Genomic DNA, 5,846 nt, shown 5'->3' with positions numbered 1-5,846 from the left:
AGAGATATTCATGACAGATGTGAGTGTTTAATAATGGTTCAACTTAAGGTGGCAACTAAAACTCACATCTGGGTGGATTGAGACACCTGGAGAACCCAGTGTTGTCTGTATGTATAAGGTCCGCCACCCAGGCTCAAAGGGATCATAAGATTTTTCATGCTAGAAACTTCCGTGTGCAGCCGCAAGCTATTATGGGCTCTAGCATAGCTGAGTAGGTTACAGGATCTCTTGAAGAGGTGGACTAGCAGATGTAGGGGAAAGTAGGTGTACCGGTCCATCCAGAGTAGAGAGTGACTGTTTCTGAAAGACTGTGTCTCGGTCATCCGTTTCTCAAACATCATGCAGTGCGAGAATCAAGCGGAGGCGATCGAGTCTTGTGGGGAAAAGTGCACAAACCTCTGCAGAGTGTACAAACTGATCATGATTAGCCGTGTCCCCGGTTATGGACAACTTGAGTATCTAGTACCTGGATTATCATTTGAATCTCATCACCGTGATACTTGTAATTAATTTGTTGGGTTAATGATGTTACTTAATTGGGATTGAGTTGGAGGTACCTTCTCAATGTTTCAACCACCATGATAGTTAAATAAAATTTATTCCTTTGTAGTAGGATAAAATTGGCTTTTCGCAAAAATTGTAACCATAGAGCTTTCCACCAGCCATATATGCATATAGTATAGCCTTATCATTGTTCATTGCTCTCTATGTGTTGCTTTGCCAGCATATTCTATGTGCTGGCCCGTTTCGGGCTACAACGTTTCATGTTGCAGACTTTTCAGACGACGAGTAAGGTGCCTTAGTTCGTGGTCTTATACTCAGTGATGCCGCTGGAGTTGATGGACTCACTTATCTTCCAAGTCTTCCGCTGTTATCGTTTTTAGATGGCCTTAAGCCATGTTTATCATACTTAATCTCTTCGGAGATATTCGATGTAATAAGTGTGTGATTGCTACTCTGTTATAAATCCTCCATTTGTACTGTGCGTGTCAGCATTACTGATCCAGGGATGACACTGGTGCACAGCAGCACAGACCATTTGAGGTCTAGTCGCTACAAAGTTTGTATCAGAGCACACGCTGACTATAGGACACGACCACTAAGCCTAAGCCCTAGAAAACTTCCCTCTTCTCATTTCTGACTCCTCTCCACTCTCTACTCTTTTAGGAATGGCGAATGCAAGGAGCAAGTTCATGCAACCGGATGAAGACACGCCGTTTGGACGACATTTGAAGGAAGTCACCAAGTACTTGAACATAGGAATACCAAGCGTCACCGGAACCTACAACGCCACATTACGTGAAGAGGAGAGCTGGAAGATTCAAGTTATCATTCCAGGAAGGATGTTTAGTGCCATGAGATTGGTTTTCGAAGCACCAACTTGGAGCTTAGGGAAGAGCATGGCCGCACATATCGCCATGGGACGCATTGGAGAAGTCTATCACCAGGAGCTTAAGGATACAATTTATCAAATTTGTGGACGTTGAGACGCGCAATGGGAGATGATCAAGACCAAGAAGGATGGATCAATTGCAGCTTTCATCCAGGAGCAGAACCAACATATTCGACGCCAGGAGAATCAGATGTGCACGGACAAGGAAGAACTGAAGAAGGCATTCACGAAGATCAAGGAACTCCAAGAAGAACTCAAGACTACACGCGAAGATTATCTGGAGGAAATCAACGCACTAGTCGAGAAGATTGACGACCTGGAGAATAAGATTGGATCATTCGTGGGAAATCCAGTGCCAAAAGCAGAAGTCGACGAATGCACTTGTCCGGATAACTACATCATCATCGACGACACCGACTCGGAACCAAGTGAAGGCGAATGGATTGATGAAGCTAGAGCAGACATCATGGAGTCTTCAACGGATCAGAATTTTTAGTAGACTACCATATCAGTAGTAGTTTTCCCCCATTTAGTAGTATAGCTCAAGCACTTTGTAACGCTAGTTACATCGATTGTTTTGCCTTGTTTGGATTGATTGAGTGATATTGTTTGAATTTGTCTCATGAGCATATGGGTAGTGTTTTCTCTCTAGACCTCATTCTATTCTTAATTCTCATCTTTTCTAAACCTATCAGATGCCTCCGAGACGCGACACCGGATTTGTTTTCCCGCCAGAGATCACCCAGTTGATTCAGCAACAGAATGCCTTGATGCAAGTGTTAGTTCAGAACCAAGGCAACAACAACAACCCACCGCCACCACCACCTGTTGACCACTTAGCCCGTTTCTTAAGGCTAAACCCGCCGGTGTTTTCCAGTAGCACCGAGCCGATTGTAGCAGATGATTGGCTCCGCAAAGTTGGAAGGGAGTTGACCACTGCAGGATGCACAGACGCGGAAAGAGTGCGTTTTGCCGCACATCAGCTTGATGGACCCGCAGCATCATGGTGGGAGAATTATACAACCACGCACCCTATTGACACTGTCACATGGGACCAGTTTCAGCAAGCTTTCCGTACAGCTCATGTTTCAGCAGGAGCTATGGCTATGAAGAAGCGTGAGTTTCGCAACCTACGCCAAGGAGGACGCACCGTAGGCCAGTATGTGGAAGATTTCAGTAAGTTAGCACGTTATGCACCAGATGACGTTGCTACGGATGCAGCCAAGCAGGAGAAGTTTCTGGAAGGATTGAATGATGAGCTGAGTATGCAGTTGATGGTAGCAACTTTTAACAACTACCAGGAGTTGGTAGATAGAGCTCTCATGATTGAAGGGAAGCAGCAGCAGATTGAAAACCGCAAGAGGAAGTATGGACAAGGGAAGTATAATTCTGGAGCCCAGCAGAAGCCACGATTTACCCCGAAGCGGGGAGGACAGTTTCAGCATACCCATGGAGGAGGTAGTTCGCACAACCATAATGGCTCCAAGAATGGTAATGGGAATGGAGGAGGAAACGGACAAAACCGCACCAACCCATCTACCCCAACCAAGAGAGATCTAAGTCACATTACTTGTTTCAAGTGCCAGAAGACGGGACATTATGCAACTGATTGTCCCGAAGCCCAAAATGAAATGGCAATGGAAGCTCTAGGAAGAAGCCGAACCCGTTCAATAAAGGACATGTGAACCACGTGAGCGTGGAGGAGATTGAAGCTCAGCCTGATGCAGTAATAGGTAAGTTTTTGGTTAAGTCATTTACTGCAACTGTTCTTTTCGATACTGGTGCATCGCATTCATACATATCAAGGGGATTCGTAAACAAGTTTAAGATGTCCACCCAAGTTCTCAAAAGCCCCATGTTAGTAACCTCGCCAGGAGCAGAGTATTTGGCGACCCAAGGATGTTTTAAGATACCGTTGGCCATTGGTAGGCATGTTTTCCCCTCAGACCTCATTGTTTTGGAATCGCAAGGCTTGGATGTGATTTTGGGAATGGATTGGCTATCGTTGTATGGAGGAAACATCGATTGTGCCAGCAAGACTATTTTGCTTACCACCCCGGAAGGAAAGAGGATCAAGTATGTATCCAGGCATATGCCGAAGAGGACTCAAGTGAATTCCTTATCAGTAGTTGTACAGGAGGAAGTACTAGTGGTGAAGGACTATCCGGATGTATTTCCAGAAGAGTTGCCAGGCATGCCACTAGATAGAGACATTGAGTTCTTGATTGAACTTTTGCCAGGCACAGGGCCAATATCTAAGAGACCGTACAGGATGCCCGCAAAGGATTTGGAAGAAATTAAGAAGCAAATCAAAGAGTTACTGGATAAAGGCTATATTCGCCCAAGTTCATCACCTTGGGGATCACCAGTACTTCTAGTAGAGAAGAAAGATGGATCACTAAGGATGGTCGTTGATTACCGAGGATTGAATGAAGTGACCATCAAAAACAAGTACCCACTGCCGATGATAAATGATTTGTTTGACCGCTTGCAAGGAGCTAAAGTATTTTCCAAGATCGATCTACGATCAGGGTACCATCAGTTAAAGATTCGAGAGCAGGATATACCCAAGACGGCATTTACCACCAGATATGGATTGTATGAGTATACCGTTATGTCATTTGGACTGACTAACGCACCTGCCTATTTCATGAACCTGATGAACAAAGTGTTTATGGAGTTTTTGGATAAGTTCGTCGTGGTGTTCATTGATGATATTTTAATATTTTCCAAGGATGAAGAAGAGCATGAGAAGCATTTACGATTGGTGCTTGAGAAGCTCAGGGAACATCAGTTATATGCTAAGTTCAGCAAATGTGAGTTTTGGTTGAAGGAAGTTGGATTCCTTGGACATGTTATTTCTGGAGAAGGAATAGCAGTAGACCCTGCCAAGGTTGACACAGTGACCAGTTGGGAATCACCCACTACAGTTGGAGAAATCCGGAGTTTTCTTGGACTCGCAGGATACTACCGGAGATTTATCGAGAATTTCTCAAGGATTGCTAAGCCCATGACTGAGCTATTAAAGAAGGACACCAAATTTAATTGGACTGAGGAATGTGAAGCTAGTTTCCAGGAGTTAAAGAAACGATTGGTTACATCACCAGTGTTGATACTGCCAGATCAACGCAAGGACTATGAAGTTTATTGCGACGCTTCTCGTCGAGGACTTGGAGCAGTGCTTATGCAGGAAGGAAGAGTTGTTTCGTATGCTTCACAACAACTTAAACCCCATGAGAAGAATTATGCTACGCATGATTTGGAATTAGCAGCCGTGGTGCATGCATTGAAGACATGGAGACATTTTCACATCGGAAACCATTGTGAGGTGTACACGGATCACAAGAGTTTGAAGTACATTTTCACGCAGAAGGAGTTAAATCTCAGACAGAGAAGATGGTTGGAGCTCATCAAAGACTATGATATGAGATTGCATTATCACCCCGGAAAGGCTAACGTAGTAGCAGACGCGTTGAGCCGCAAGAGTCATGTCAACACCCTCATGACAGGAGAGTTACCTCAGGAGTTAGCCGAGGACATACGTGAGCTATGTTTGGAGATAGTCCCAAGAGGCTATTTAGCGACATTGGAGATTCAGTCTACCTTGATGGAAAGGATCAGAGAAGCTCAGAAGTCAGACAAGGAGATTGAAGAGATAAAGGAGAAGATGAGCAAAGGAAAAGCCAAGGGATTTCGTGAGGATGAGCACGATACCTTATGGTTCGAGGACCGCGTATATGTGCCAAATGATCCGGAGATCAGGAAGTTGATTTTGCAAGAAGCCCATGATTCACCGTACTCGATTCACCCAGGGAATACCAAGATGTATTTGGATCTGAAAAATACTTTCTGGTGGACCGGAATGAAGAAGTATATTGCAGAATATGTAGCAGTTTGTGATGTATGTCAGAGAGTGAAGGCAAAGCATCAGAAGCCAGCGGGATTGCTACAACCATTGCCAATACCCGAATGGAAGTGGGATAAAATAGGCATGGATTTTATCACAGGATTACCCAGGACTAGTTCAGGCTATGACTCAATATGGGTTGTAGTCGACCGCTTGACGAAAGTGGCACATTTCATTCCAGTGAAGACCACTTACACCAGTGCTAAGTTGGCAAAGATATACATGACCAGGATAGTATGTTTGCATGGAGTTCCGAGGACCATTGTATCAGACAGAGGAACCCAATTGACCTCAAAGTTTTGGAAGCAGTTACATGAAACATTGGGAACCAGGCTGGAATTTAGTACAGCATTTCACCCACAGACAGATGGACAGACCGAGAGAGTCAACCAGATTTTGGAGGACATGTTGAGAGCATGTGCGCTAGATTATGGATCAAGTTGGGACGACAATTTGCCATATGCGGAGTTTTCTTATAACAACAGTTATCAAACCAGTTTGAAGATGGCCCCTTTCGAAGCTTTGTACGGAAGGAGGTGTAGAACA

The sequence above is a fragment of the Triticum aestivum genome, chromosome 3D, assembly GCF_018294505.1.
Source record: "Triticum aestivum cultivar Chinese Spring chromosome 3D, IWGSC CS RefSeq v2.1, whole genome shotgun sequence".
In the NCBI taxonomy this organism is placed as follows: domain Eukaryota; kingdom Viridiplantae; phylum Streptophyta; class Magnoliopsida; order Poales; family Poaceae; genus Triticum; species Triticum aestivum.
Note: the sequence above shows the minus strand (reverse complement) of the source record.